The sequence below is a fragment of the Notamacropus eugenii genome, chromosome 1, assembly GCF_028372415.1.
Source record: "Notamacropus eugenii isolate mMacEug1 chromosome 1, mMacEug1.pri_v2, whole genome shotgun sequence".
NCBI lineage: Eukaryota > Metazoa > Chordata > Mammalia > Diprotodontia > Macropodidae > Notamacropus > Notamacropus eugenii.
Genome location: NC_092872.1, coordinates 722,249,438 through 722,265,699, shown reverse-complemented (window position 1 = coordinate 722,265,699; position 16,262 = coordinate 722,249,438). Strand labels below are relative to the sequence as shown.

The window sequence follows — 16,262 nt, the reverse complement described above, 5'->3', positions numbered from 1 at the left end:
ACTAAATAGTTTAATAATGAAATGATATATTATTGACAGATGAAAGCAATCACAAACAGAAGGCATGAGATGTTTTGTCCATGAAAGGTTATACCCAGGGCAGCTTCAAGACTCAAAGTAATAACAGATAATTCTCCTTCACTTGGAAGTCTCATCTCAGTTGAGTCCAGATTGTCATTAGTATATCTTATCCTTTTCATGGTTTATCTAGATAACATGTTGTTTTGGGTTGTCAGGAAATTAACTAGATATTTTTTCTTCTCTTTTCTGTAATCAAACATTCTGCCCCTCACAGTCCAGAATTCATTGTAGTTGCCAGCTTCTCACAAATCTGACATGATATTATATATAACATTGCCTTTATCAGTTCAAATAAGGAAGAAATTTCACACATCTCTTTCTTCTCTTGAGATCCTTCAAAGTCACAGATAAAATGCACACATTGTCCCACATTCCCTAGAAACATTCCAGAGTAAAACATTCCTCAACTTTATTCCAACTGATCATATCAAATACTTTTCTCAATTTTTCAGTGAACTTTTAATGACTATGGATTTAAGTGTTGCCTCTAACTCAGAAGGATTTGACTTTTAGTCGGTCCCCTTTTTGGGCTTCAGTTTCCTCTTCTCACCTGATGAGGGTTAGACTGCCTGAATTCTGGAGTCTTTTTCAGGTCTAAATCTTGTGACTCTTGATGGTTTAGGAGCTGGTGACATTCCAGGATGTGTCTGTGGACTTCACCCCAGAGGAATGGGACCTCTTATACAATCCTCAGAAGGAGTTTTACAAGGAGGTCATGCTGGAGAATGCCCACAACCTGATCTCCTTGGGTAAGGACATTTCCCCTGGCCACTCTCAGTCTGCTACCAAAGGGAATATCTTTCTTTGTTCTTCAGTGTACTGACTTTGGAGCATTTATCAATTACTAGAAAGGGAAATGGTCTGATATTATGTTTCTGAGATACACTATCCTGCATGATTTTCCTCTAAGGTTCATAACTTGTGTGAAGATAACATATGTTTTCTTGCTCCTGTTGCTGTCTCATGCCAATTCTAGGTAGCTTGAGGTCAAAGATCAGATCAGCGTTGAAGCATCTCAGATGTAGAGCTTATCCTTTGGATTATTTAGCCCAACCTCTCTCTGGACTTTAATTTTGTCTGCCAAATATCAGAAAAGTGCTCAGTCTACTTTTCTTTGTACCCTCTTCCTCTTTGGGATGGGCCAATTATTTAGGATATCCTTCTCTTTGAGAAGCATCAATTTGTAACTCCCAGTTTCTGGTTGTGCCTAGTGTCACACATTTGTCCTTAATCTTCCTTTAAATTGCCTCCACTGCCCAGTATAGGTGGTGGGAAAGGACAGAGACCAATAAGCCTTCCTATTCACCTGCTGTTCCTCAGCTGAGGGGTTTAGTCCTTTCTTTACACTATTATATTATTGGCTGATACTGTTATCCACATCTGGCATTTGAGAAAACTGAAGCAAACAGAGATTAAGTGACTTTTCCAGAGACCCACAGTTAGTAACTGTCTGAGGCTGGATTTAAACCCTGATATTCCTCACTCTAGTCCCAGGCCTCTCTCCACTATACTACAACCTGCCTCTAATTTCTAGATAATGGAAATTCTGCAGTGGGTCCATCCTCCTATGAGGAAGGTGCACAGTGATCAAATTTTCTGATTCCCCCTTGGCTCCATGATCTTCTCCCCCACCTTTCCCCAAAGTCCTCAAAAATAAATGCTATGAAACCATGCTTAAGGACTTCTGGGAACCATCCTGTGCTCTTTGCTCTCATGCCCCCTACACATGATAGGAATAGGAGACTGGCCAAGAACTTGAATTTCATTATCTAAGATTCATTGACTTCCCCAAAAGGAGAATCTCACCATGAAAGTCAATAACTCCTTGAAGGAACAGTAACAAGGTTTGTATAGGTTTCATGGTTGGGTAGGAGACAAAAACAAAGGTGATCCATGAAGCTCTAATTTGCTGGAGCTCAATGCTGATCTGGTGCATCCTTTTTTGGTTACTTGAATTACAGCCATTCATGGAAGACTTGTACAGGAAAACCATGGTGTGCACTTCTGTAGAAAAGAGAGAGAGCAGAAGGCTGTAATCTGCCCACTGTCTGGATCTTGGGGAAATCTGTTTAGCATTTTTGAGGATTTTGTTCCATCCTCTTCCATACAGCATCCCCTCACCATACCTCTACATTGAAAGATGATGTGCTGGGAATTGTGGTAAAATTAAACCTCTTTTTCTGTTTGGTCCCAATTCCCAATCTGGGAAAGGATTATACTGCCAGTTTCTCAGAGGGCAGAGCAATCAAGGACACATAGGTAGGTTAACAGAAGACCTGAAACATCCCCCATTGACTTAATTAATGGCTCTCTACAACCTTATCATCTCATAAGCACACCACAACAGCTGTGACATGGACAGAAAGGATGTTAGTACTGCACATCTGTATAACCGCTGGATGTATGACAAGCAAAACATTGATTTCCAGGATCTGATTGGATGTAGATTCTCTTAATGGTTCTCAGGGGCAGTTAATGGGACCAAGTGACTGGGACCATTTGGGTCATCCAACCAGAAAAAAAAAGATGGGTCATTTTTTAGGGTGGAAATGGGTACATCCAAGTACCCTCTTTCTAGAAAAATCCTCATAAAGACAAAAGTCCTCATAAAGACGTAAAGTGTGTAATTCCCATGTAACACTCCCATGGACTGTTGTGGGGATGATGGGAAGATTTCCTCTCTTCTCAATCTCAGCATTCTTGGGAGGGAGTCTTTTGGAAATGTTTTAGGTTCTTGCATTGCCGTGAAGGACTAAGTCTATCAGAAAGAGCTGATACTGTTACACACACACACACACACACACACACACACACACACACACACACACCAGTTGAAGTAACAAGAAACTGGTGGCTGTTACTGTGTATAAAGTTCTCCTGGTTTGACTCATTTCAGTCAACATCAGTTCATACAAGTCTTTCCAGGTTTTTCAGAAGTCTGATTGTTCATCATTACTTATGGCACAATAATATACCATTACATTCATATACCAAACTTGCTCAGTCATTACCCAATTGATGGGTGTTCTCTCTATTTCTAGTTCTTGGCCACTACAAAAAGAGCTGCCATAAATATTTTTGCACATGTGGGATGTTTTCCATTTTGATGATCTCTTTACGATACAGCCCTGGAAAAGATATTGCTGGGTGAAAGGGTGTGCGCATTTTTGTAGCCCTTTGGACATGGTTCCAACTTGCTCTCCAGAATGGTTGGATCAGCTCACAGCTCCAGCAACAATGAACTGGTCTTCCAACTGTGCCACATCTTCATCATTTCTCCAACAACTTCCTGTTTTGTCATGTTAGCCAACCTGATAGTTGTGGTGTTGTACCTCAGAGTTGTTTTGATTTGCATCTCTCTAATCAATAGTGATTTAGAACATTTTTTTCATATGACTATAGATAGGTTTAATTTCTTCCTCTAAAAACTGCCAGTTCATATCCTTTGACCATTTGTCAATTGGAGAATGATTTGTATTGTTGTAAATTTAACTCAGTTCTCTATATATTTTAGAAATGAGGCCTTTGTCACACACACTAGTTGCAAAGGTTCTTTCCCAATTTTCTGTTGGTCTCCTAATCTTGGTTGCATTGGCTTTGTTTGTGCAAAAACTTTTCAGTTTAATGTAATCAAAAATTACCCATTTTTGTTTGATAACGTTCACCATCTCTTGTTTGGTCATAAATTTCTCCATTCTCCTTAAATCTGACAAATAAACTATCCCTTGCTCACCTAATGTATTTATAGTGCCACCCTTTATACCCAGATCGTGTACCCATTTAGACTTTATTCTTGTATGTGGTATCAGGTGTTGATCTATGCCCAGTTTGCACCACACTGTTATCCAGTTTTCCCAGCAGATTTTGTCAGACAGTGAGTCCTTATCCCAGAAGCTGTGGTCCTTGGGTTTATCAAATAATAAACTGCTGTAGTCATTGTCTACTATGTCCTGTGTACCTCACCTATTCCATTGGTCTAGCCCCTCTACTTCTTAGCCAGTACCAAGTGGCTTTGATGATTGCTGTTTTATAATACAATTTGAAATCTGGTGTGACTAGGCCACCTGGGCTAGCATTTCTTTTCATCAATTCCCTTGATATTCTAGACCTTATATTGTTCCAGATGAATTTTGATATTATTATTTCTAGCTCTAGAAAATAATTTTCTGGTACTTTGATTGGTATGGCACTGAATAAATGAATGAATTTAGGTAGAATTGTCATTTTTATTACATTAGCTCAGCGTACCCATGAGCAACTGATGTTTTTTCAATTACTTAGATCTGATTTTATTTGTACAAAACCTGTTTTGTAATTGTGTTCATACAGTTCCTGGATTTCTTTTGGCAGTTGTTTTTAAAAAACAGTATAGACAGTCCCCACCCTCCTGGACCTTGTCTGGCAAGAGGCAGTGGTGGGCAGGGAGGGGTTTAAAGAGTGAAAAAGTTACTGTGTTGGAGGGTGGAGCTTGAGGCATAGACTGACCTTCATCCTCCAGGTACAAGAGCAGAGTAGGAAATCACCTTGTTTCCTGTTACTTCAACTGGTGTGTGTGTGTGTGTGCGTGTGCGTGTGTGCGTGCGTGTGTGTGTCTGTGTGCGTGTGTGTGCGTGTGTGTGTGTGTGTGTGTGTGTGTGTGTGCTCATATATCTGCTTGGTTTGGTGGTAAAGCTTACTTCTAATCTGAGAATTAATAGCTTTTTAAGGAGCTTTTCAAGGGAACGCAGGGATTCTAAGAGGGGGATGGCATTCTTTTTTTTTTAATATGGATTTTATTTATTTTTAGTGTTCTACAATCACTACCATATAATTTAGATTTTTCCCCCTCCCTCCCCGCTCCTTCCCCAAGAAGGCATACAGTTTTGTGTAGGATCTACACATACAACTCTATTAAATACATCTTCACTATAGTCATGCTGTGTAGAAGAATTATAATGAATGAGAAAAATCATAAAACAAACCAAAATGTGATACATATACAAAAAAAATGATCTCCTATATTCTGTGATTGAATTCCATAGTTCTTTCCCTGGATGTGGAAAGCACTTTGCCTTAGAAGACCATTGGGAATTTTTTTAAGTCCTTGCATTGCTAATAATTTCCAAGTCTACCAGAAAAACTCACACACTGTGGTCATTGCTGTGCACAAAGTTCTCCTGGTTCTACTCCTTTCACTCAACATCAGATCATATAAGTCTTTCCAGGCCTCTCTGAAGTCCTCCTGTTCATCAATTTTCATAGCACAATAGTATTCCATTACATTCATATACCATAATTTATTCAGCCATTCCCCAATTGATGGGCATCCTCTTGATTTCCAGTTTTTGACCACCACAAAGAGTGCTGCTATAAATATTTTTGTACATGTGAGACCCTTCCCCATTTTTATGATCTCTTGGGGATAGAGTCCTAGAAGTACTATTGCTGGGTCAAAGGGTATGCACATTTTTGTAGCCCTTTGGGCATACTTCCAAATTGCTCTCCAGAATGGTTGGATCAGCTCACAGCTCCACCAACAATGAATTAGTGTTCCAACTCTCCCACATTCTCTCCAGTATTGATCATTTTCCTGTTCTGTCATGCTTGCCCATCTGATAGGTGTGATGTGGTACCTCAGAGTTGTTTTCATTTGCATCTCTCTAATCAAAAGTGATTTAAAGCATTTTTTCATATGGTTATAAATATCTTTAGTTTCTTCCTCTGAGAATTGCCTGTTCATGTCTTTTCACCATTTATCACTTGACGAATGACTTGTATTTTTTTACCTTTGACTCAATTCTTTATATATTCTAGAAATGAGGCCTTTATCACATACATTAGCTGTAAAAATTCTTTCCCAATTTTCCACAGTCCTCCAAAATTTGGTTGTATTGGATTTGGTTGTGCAAAAACTTTTCAGTTTAATGTAATCAAAATTATCCATCTTGCACTTGATAATGCTTTCTATCTCTTCTTTAGTCAAAAATTCTTCCCTTCTCCATAAATCTGATCAACACACTATGTCTTGCTCCACCAATTTGTCCATAGTATCAATCTTTATACCTAGATCGTGTACCCATTTGGATTTGATTCTTGTGTATGGTGTCAGGCATGGGTCTATGCCTAGTTTCCACCACACTGTTATCCAATTTTCCCAGCAATTTTTGTTGAACAGTGAGTTCTTATCCCAGAAGCTGGGGTCCTGGGGTTTATCAAACAGTGGATTGCTATATTCACTGTCTACTGCATCTTGAGTATGTAGCCTATTCCACTTGTCTACCCTTCTGTTTCTTATCCAGTATCAAGTGGTTTTGATAATTGCTGCTTTATAATACAATTTGAGATCTGGTAATGCTAGACCACCTGAGGGATGGCATTCCAAGCATGGGAACAACCATGCAGGCCCTTCCTACCTCCACCAGGCAGAATCTCCAGCTTCCTTTGAAACCCAGCTGTTGGGGGTGTAAGCTCAGTTTCATGTGGACAGTCTCGGGCAGGTAAAAGTGAGGACTTTTAACCTCAGAGTTCTCATGAGGCCCCCCAGGGAATAGCTGGGAATTGAGGCATGAGACACAGGCTATCTCCTGCATCTCCGCCTCTTCTCCGTGGGATACGTGCTGGGGAGAGCATCCCACCCTTGAGATTGGCCCGGGCTCTGAGCACACCTATTGTTGACTAAGCTAAAGGCTGAGATCACGCACGGTTTTCACGTGCAAACTATGTGGCCGGGACAGCTTAAGTAAGGTCAGGAAAGCCTGAAGGTGCTCTTTGCGCTGAAGGGCCCTTAGAGGGCAGAGGGTCCCTCCCTTCTCCCACTCCCATTCTCTTGCTGTACGATCTTTGCCTCCTTGGGAGGAGGAGGAGGATTCCTCTCTCCTGAGGAAGAATTCACCCTGCACATGTAACCAAGACCCTGAATAAAGCCTAACCCTTGTTCGACTCTGGGAAGTCTTTTCTCTCAATACGTTTATCCGGTTTGGCCAACAGAAGACCTGGACGACAGGTAAGGTAAGACTCGGGTAGCCCTTCGGCCTCTAGGCTGAACACCCAGCTCCAGCTCTATTGCATTGCTTACACCCCTGCTGCCCCTCCATCAGTACAGTGTGACTTCAAATGAGATAATATTTATATGGCTCCTGGCATATAACAGACACCATAAAACAAGCCCCTTAACCTCCATTCTCTTACACTTTGGTCCTCTTCTCCTCTCTGACCAGGGACACTGGCCTAGTGGCTGATCCTTGACTTTCCTTTGTCTGTGCCTTTCCAGTGGCTATCTCTCATCCTCTTCTTTCACCTGAGCATCCTGGCTTCCTTCACATCTCAGCTAAAATCTCATCTTCTGAAAACAAGCTTTTCCAGGTTAGGAAAGTATCAGAGCCTTCCTTCTCAGGTGCCACCCATCCATGCTGTAGAGAGCTGATTTGGACACAGCTGATGAGATGTTTTCCCCAATTAGACTGTGACCTCATGGAGGGCGGGGGCTGTTATTTTTTTAAACTTTCTCTGCATCTCCAGTAGGTTAGCACAATGCTTGGAACAGAGCAGCCACTTCCTAAATGCTTATTGACTTGAGCTAAGATGTGGTAAATGAGAGGAATTCAGAGAGACTTGGGAAGATATGTGTGATCTGAGGCAGGACAATTTCTGCTCTGCTGACAGCACTGCAAAAGTCAACCTGTGTCTAACAAGATGAATCTCTCTTGGCTGTCTTGGATTCCATCTTTGCTGATGCTGGTCTGCTCTGTGGATGAACTTCCCTGCCCTGGGAAGAGCATTTCTGGTTCCTAGAGGCCATTCTCTCTGGCTCCAAACTTTGGTCCTCTGCAGACTGAACTGGCAAGGTACAAGACAAGGAAGGCAGAGGATGGAGACTTATAATTTATACCTTTTTTTTCTTAGGGTGGATGCTGACCTGCTCCACATCATAGAAGGTGAGGTCTCACAGGAGTTACTTTGCCTTGCCCTCAGAGGAGAGACCCCTACTAACATCTGAGGACAGCAGGGAGGGTCAGGCTTGAAAGACACCTTGGGCTGGGCAGGAACAGCACTTGCCACACACTCTCACTCCTTCCCTTAGGCCTTAAACCCCTCCTCCATACTCCCACAGAGACCCAAGATACAGAAGGGGCTTGAGATGGGATGAGACTTATCAGAACCACTGTGACTGCAGACCAGGAGCTCTGCCTCCATCAGATACTGTGGGTTAGATATGTGGGTCAGGCTATTATGACCCAAAGACAAAACAAGAGATGGCACCCTAGGTAATTTGGGATATGGCAGGGAGCCTGGACAAGTAGCAGGGCCCACCTTGGGAGCCTGGAGGACCTGGAGGAAAGCCTGCTCCTGGCAAAGCTGGAGGATACACTCACCAAGAGGTCAGAGGGGGAAGAAAAGGTCCAATGCAAATGGTAGCCAGCAGAAGTGAGGGGTGGGGAGGAGGTCTTTGTTCAGACCTACCTGGCATCAGCCTCTGCTGAGATGGCTCCCAGAAGGCACAGATCTCTCAGTTTCTAGTGCTTCTGCTTCCAACCAACCTCCTCAGGGTAGGTCAGCTTAAACCCAATAATCTCATTCTACCCTTCCCTCTACCTACTAGAATGACCACTCTTCTTTGTTCTCCTCTGAGGCTTTCAATCTTCACCCCAGGGAAAGAATCAACCACCAACCTAATCATCTTAGAGAGATCCCCATAGCCATTGCTCTACCACCTCTCTTCCTCCATCCCTTACTCTGCTCTGAAACTCCTCACCAGAATCTCCTGGTCTTCCTGCTCTCCCCCGCCACACTCATCTTCTTCTCCACAATATGTCCATCCTATTTTTCTCCTGGTTCTCTCATCCATTTCCTTCCCTCTATCCCCTTTTCCTTCTGCCCCCACTTTCTTCTCTACAGCCTGATATCCAAACTTGCCCCCTCCCACTTAAATCTCCAAACTGAAGTCATTTACCACCTTGGCCCATCTCCATTCTTGACCTTCCAGACTCCAATCATAACAATGAGGGGGCATTTCCCTCTGTCCTGTTTTCATTTCTCAAGAGATGTTCTCTTTTTATGAGACAGCTGGATCTCAATGAGAGCTGAGGACACCTGAGTCCCAAGGCATATGTAATAGTACATGTTATAAACTTTCTCTACCCACTTCTATAAACCTTTGCATCTGCCTCCAAGTCTAGAGGTTTGGCTGTCACCTGATTAAGCAACAGAAATTCATCTACTCGGAGGTCCCACTGTTTCCCTCTTCACCCCTCAAACCCCAGGTTCTAATGGAAGGGGAGATGTGCAGAAAGCAGGACATGTTGGTTCTGGGGCAGAAGGAGAGCAGGAAATTAGAGAAGAGTCCAGAGAAGGACCAAATGTAGGTTGGGGGTGGGGGGAGCTCAGTACCTCAGCACAGAATCCTTAATGATCCTTCTGACTTAGTTTTGAGCAGAAGTAAAGACAGTCTCCACCCTCCTGTTCTTTATCTAGCCTGAGGCATAGGTACAGGAGCAGAGTAGGAAATCACCTTGGTTCTTGTTACCTCACCTGGGTGTGTGTGTGTGTGTGTGTGTGTGTGTTTATATATCTGCTTGTCTTGGGGGCAAAGCTTACTGTTCAGCTGAGAATTCAGAGTTTTTTAAGGGTTTTTCAAGGGAACTTGGGGCTTCTAAGAGAGGATGGCATTGTAACAATGGGAACAGTCATGCAGGCCCTCCCCAGCTTCACCAGGCAGAATCCCCAGTTTCCTTTGAAGCCCAGTTCAGGCTCCATCCCACTGGAGGCCTGTGCTGCTCCTCCCATAGTTGACTGACCTGGGGGAACCCTCTCCTCCCCAGAGCTTAGGGGCTGAGCAGCCTGGGGAGGCTTGTTTTCAGGGTTGCAGCACTGTGGGAGAACAACATCATTACATTTCCAGGAGAAGTAGTCAGCAGCATCTTCAGCACCCACTGCACTGATGGTGAGAGTGATATCTGTCCCAGCCCCACTGTCACTGAACCATGCAGGGACCCCAGAATGGAGGTAAGAAGCTTCAGAGATCAGAAGTTTGGGTGATTGCCATGGTTCCAGCTGGTATCACGTTTTTCACTTGTCAGTGTTGGAATTGGCTCTGCCCTAAAGGGGATTCTCTCCTGTCAACACAGACAGCAAGGCTGGAGGCTGAGTCATTACATTTAATACATGCTTTTTCCATCCATTCATAATAAAATCCACTTTACCACTATTCCTGGTGTCCATCTCTGCCCCAATACCCCCACTTACTATCTCAAAGTTTTCCAAACCAAAGTCCTCTTTGTGGGTCACTAGTCACCATAAGTGCTGCCTCCACATATCAGAGTGGAAGTTTGTTAAGGGCATGATCTGTCTGTGTATCTGAATTTCTATTTCTAAATCTTTGCAGTGTTTGGCACACAGTAAAGGCATTAATCAAGGCAGCTAGGTGGCACAGAGGATAGACCACTGGGCCTGGAATCAGGAAGAGCTCAGTTCAAACTTCACTTCAGTACTTACTAACTTTGGTGACTCTGGGCAAGTCACTTTACCTTGTTTGCTTCAGTTTCCTTATCTGTAAAATGAGCTGGAGAAAGATATGACAAACCACTCCAGTCTCTTTGCCAGGAAGATTCAGAGATTAATTGACATGCCAAATTTCACAAGGGTAACATCTGAGTCTGGATTTGAATTCTGGTCTTCCTGACTCTGAGTCCAGTACACTTTCTTCTATGCTACCTAACTGCCAGTTATGATAGCTATTTTCAGTGGGCTTTCAAGTGAAATAGGAACTAGACTTGTTCCTCTCCTGTAAGGCAGAACTAGGAACAGAGGATTTAAATGGATAAGAAGACAATTTAGGCTTCATTCCAGGAAAAAATTCCAGCAATTAGATCAAAAGTGGAATGGAATTGGAAGCACTGAGTTCTTCAATGCCTTTTTTAAGCTGAGTCTTGATGATCATTTATTTGACAATTATAAAAACAAAAAAGTTCATGTTTGAGAATGGATTCCAAAAAACTAGTCTTTGAGGTCCTTTTCCAATCTGAAACTCTTGCATTCTGTGAAATATTTGAAGACATCTATTATGTCCTCTGTTCTTACACCTCCTATTCGCTAGGCTAAAGTTACTCAATTACAAAAAAAAAGGCACTTAACCTCTCTATGCATCAGTTTCCGCATCTCCAAATAAGGGCACCCTGTGCTGTGGCCTCAAAGTTCCCTTCTAGCTCTATAACTAGGATCCTGTGGTCCTGTTCATATCATAATTGTTTTAATTGATTTTTGTCATTCAGTGTCTAGGATTCTCTAAGTAAGCTATCTTATCCTCAACAAAGAAAATTTTGCCTACATTTCCCCTGTTTTTTCCCTCAGTTTTCTTGTCTGATTGCTATAACTAGAGTTTCTAAAAGTATGTCAAGTTAAAGCCATGATAATGGACATCCTTGCTTTTCTTCAGTGTTTACTGGAAATGTTTTTAGTGTTTCTCCTTTACATACAATGTTAGCTCTTGATTTTGAGATAACCCATCATTTCAGCAAGTAGAACGAGAGTCCTTTGTGGTCCTGGACTGTTTCTATCATCTCATGTTGCTTCTTGAGCAATGGAGTAAATGATGGTAAGAGGTTCTACCAGGAGTCCTGTCTGGAACTTAGAACAGCAGCTGCAATGAGTTTAGGGCTCTGGTGAGAGTAGCTATTCCCCTGGACTCAGGGTTGAAGGATATGGGGAGATGTTTGTTCAGGGATGGAGTACTGTAGGGGAGACCAATGAGTTTCTTGCTGGCAGTAAGAGATAGCTAAATCCTTAGGCTCCAGCCTGCTGATTGTGTGGGTGAAATCTGTCTCAGGCCCATAGCTACTATTGAGAAGGAACCCCAGAGAATAGATTGGAGACTTCATAAATCAGTGACTTAACTGTGTGTCCTGGTTTCTGTTGGTACCACTATAAATGTGCCCATCACTGTGTAAGAGGTTTTGGCTGGCCTTGCAGTTGATGGTGACTCTCCCAGAGCCATCAACAGGGAGGCTAGGGACTGGGTCAGAACACCTTCCCCTTGTCAACCTAAAACTAATCAAGAAATATTTGAGGTTATAGAACCAAGATTTTTTTCTCTTCTTTCCCAAACTTTCCCTTCAATCTCTGTTAATTGTAATTGATTAACTCTTCTAAGCAAGGGATTTTTTTTTTATAACTCCTGTATCATCTCTCAAAGACTTCTTATTGAGACAGTGAATTCAGCTAAGCTCAGATTGAAACGGCTCTCTCTCTCTCAGCTTCCTGTCCATTTCCATGATCTCCTCCCCAGGTGCTCTTGTCTCACCTGGGAGCCACAGGAGCAGGAGACAAAGGAGTTGAGCTGGGAACTCCATCTCCTCACTGAGCTCTGTCCAGTGCTGATCTCTTCCCCAGCAGAAAGACAAGCCCAATTATAGAAACTTTCAGCAGCAGGGAGCAGTGTGGGGGAAAGAATGAATGCAAAACACCTGGATGATGGGGGCCATCCTATCATCTCTACATCTCAGAACACATTAAGCAGTTCTTCCCTGTGTCAGCCCTGTCAGAAATCAGTCACATTGCAGCCCCCAAACACTGAGTCTTCCTCAAGGGATCAAATGAGACATTCACTACATGAGCAAGGCTGCTTTTGCCCTAGAACATTGCCCTCCTTCCCTCAGCCCCTTACATGGTTTCCCTCAAAAAGTCTCCCTTCTCTCTATGACCTAAAAACATAGATAATGGGATGTCACCATACCTTCTTTTATCTAAACAATCCATTTCAAAGCCATTGACTGGTAATGCAACATTGGGAAAATTCACTTAAGTGTTATAAAACTCAATTTCTGAATCTAAAAACTGGAAAGAAAAAATTATATACAATTCACATAAGATAATTTGAGTTTATGACTACTTTGGGTGGCTCACAGGTTGACCTGGGCCCTGAAGCTGAGCCATGCAGCAGATTCAGGGCTACCTGCAGAGATGCCATGATCCTGGACAGTTTGTGCATGAACTGGGGGAACAGGCACCCCTCATCACCCCTTCCTTTGCAATGAAGTCTAAAAAAAAATCTGAAAAACTTCTAGAGAGCTGGGGCTATGACTCCCAGACTTCACATTTCTTCACCAAAAGAAAAAGCCACCAAACTGCTTAACAGCCCTAAGCCACTGAGCTTTAAAAAAAAATGCCTATAAATTCTACTTCAATTTTTCAAGGATCAAGTGATCACACTTCTGTCTAGGTTTTCCCTCCATCAGGGGAAATCTTAACCCCTCTGCACCTTCTTACAATTTTCAGAATGCCTGACACTCCTGATGCTCTTCCAGATTTTGAAGAGATGTTTGCCAGTTGATTCACAGAAGATGATAGAGAGTATCAAGAGTACCTGAGACTTCCTGCAGATTCCCTTCCAATTATTGAAGAGTGGAATAGTAGATCTAGTGGTAATCAAAAAAGAAGAGGCAGTCAGCTGCAAGATAACAGACACTTTCAAGGAAGGCATGGCAGATGTGGTCAGCCAAGTGACAACAGATCTAATCAGTGGCATGGAAGACACTGGGGAAATAATTATCAGCAGCACAGACAAGAACCTTACTACCATCAGCAGTATGGACAATACGGTTATAATCAGCGACCTCTTCATGGCTGCTATTATTGTTGGCAGCCATCAAGTAAAACAAATCACATTCTCTTCTAACGTGTCAGAAATTTGCCTGTTTCCTGTTGGCTCATGTTTTTTATATATGATTTTGTGTGGATAATACTAGGCAACGTGAAACTACCCTATGCAAAAAAACTAGAAGAGTGATGATAAGTGGGAATGATAAATCCTGGAGAGAAGTTATGGACTACATTGTTCAACTTTTACCTTAAATTCATCTTTATTTCATATGTTGTTAGTGCATCGAATTTCATGTGTTGTCCATGTAAGGCTGCCACTAGTCATAAGTTTGTAACACAGGCATAATGAGGAATAAGAAAAATGATTTCTTTCTCACAAATTTGAAGGAATTTCTGTAAACCTGGGTGTGATTATTTCTGGAATTTTGCAGACTTCAATGAAGTAATTCATCAAGAGAGTTATAGTTGGCTTACAGAGTATCATATTAACAGCAGCTGAAAACATATTTGACATACCTTTCATTTGACTTTCATGATTTCAAAATAATAACTACTATGTGAATGTCTATTTTAAAGGTCTGAGTTCTATACTAATAACAAAAGAAAGACGAATAAACATGTACAATAAGCAAAAAAAAAAAAAAGACTATTTTGTAAACTCTTAAGAACTACTAAAACATAAGGGATCCTGCCTGGCATTTATTACTCTCATTTTTCTCATCTTGTTCTAATGAGTTCAGATTCAAACTGTTCTGAGGTGTCCTGATATACCTCTTTAAATCCTTTTTATTTAATGTTCTGAAGATGGACAAAATCCTTTTTCACACAAACACCAACAACATTGTAACTAAAAATGGTGAACAGTTCTTGGGTCTTTTGTTAATGGGATTCATTCTTAGATCATGCAGCAATTCATCACTGAGTGGATATTGCTGCAGACAAACTGAGACCTGAGAAAAACCTTAGCTTATGGGCCCATCTCCAGTCGTCCTGATGTATGTCTTACCTACTGGACCCAGATGGCTCTGGAGGTGAGAGTGAGGCTGGTGACTTTGCCTAGCTCTCCCTCACTGAAATTCAATTCACCTGAAAGTCAAGACATCATCTTCCTGATGTCATTGGTTCTCTGAGAAGGAAGGATTAAAAAAAAAAGTCTGTGGCTATGAGAAAATCAGTGGTGCCATCTCCTGGTCAGAGCGAGGACAGAGAGGAGTTATTCATGTTCCACATCCTTTCTCCAAGTTCCATTAATGGGGATTCTTAAAGCTAAAATAGGGATCTGAAAAAAATCATTTAGGACATGGTTAAGATCCATTCATTCATTATTATGCTGGACACGAGCTAATCAAGTTTGGTGAGCAAAGGAGTAGAGCAAGAGTTCACATCCATACAGAAATGCTTAATTTGCAGACTGCTCCATATTAGATCTTTGGCCTTATGACAAACCTGGAAGGTGGGTGCTCCTATTAAGTCATTTCATGGTGGAGGAAGTAGAGGATCAGAAACCTTTTGGAGAGTTCATATTTCAGGGGAAAGGAGGATTCAAGTCTTTGTCATCATGACCCAGGCCCATTACTTTATTACATTATTAACTGATACATATTTCAGTGGATTCTGGAGAAGAGAATTCCAGTGCCACACAGATTCTCTAGATAAGGGCATATGGTGTTCATAACTATTGGAGTCAAATCTGTTCAGATATCTACATCACTATTCTTCATGATGCTTGACTGGTTGGGATGTGGCCACCTTCTAGAGAACCTCACAGGATACCACCTCCCATCTCCTGTGTGCAGGGACAAATCACCTATCTCGTGCAATGTTCCCCCTGCTAACTTCTTAGAATCCCTGACACTAAGCCATGTAGAGGTTTGGTGAGCCTGTTTCTGGGCACATGTAATGAAGTTGACCTTTGTCTCCCAGCCTTGTCAGAGTTGCAGCAAATATCCTACAGTTTACACACTACTTGGTCTGAAAAGGGGATTTAGCAGGTTCCTGAACCAGAACTTAGATTGCATGCAAAAATTACATGGAAAGGATGTTTCATTGTTTTCTGTGGTGTCAAGAAAGATAAGCAATAATGCTATTTTAATGGCTGTATTCTTAGTACTTGGATCTCACACCTGTTTCCACTTCCTCACAAACTTCACTAGCATCTTATGATAGGAGGAAAGAGAAAATGTATCTAGGCAAAAATCAATGTCATTTGTAAGGGACAGCAAACTTTGTCACTTTGCTTAACCCTTAAATTACTTTTGCTCTTTAGTCATTTTATATAGTGCCCAACTTCTTGTGACCCCATTAGAAGTTTTCTTGGTAAATATACTAGAGAGGTGTGCCATTATCTTCTGCAGCTCATTTTACAGATGAGAGAACTGAGTAAAAGAGGGTTAAGTGACATTGGTTGGTCACCCAACCAGGAGGAGTCTGAGACCAGATTTGAATTCAGGAACACAAGTCTTCCTGATTCTAGGCCTAGCACTTTATGCACTTGACTACTTACCTGACCCATAAAAATTACTAAAGGAGAGCAAACTGCAATATCTTGTAAGATAAAATCAGAACAGAAGATAAAAATATTAAATGTCAAGCTGAGCAGTTTGCATTTT

At 41.9% G+C, this 16,262-nt stretch overlaps 1 pseudogene; it reads left to right on the top strand.

Annotated features, from left to right (window-relative positions):
* Nucleotides 1-13,265: 13,265 nt before the first annotated feature.
* LOC140521611 (RNA guanine-N7 methyltransferase-activating subunit-like protein) lies at nt 13,266-14,270 on the top strand (annotated as a pseudogene).
* Nucleotides 14,271-16,262: the final 1,992 nt, after the last annotated feature.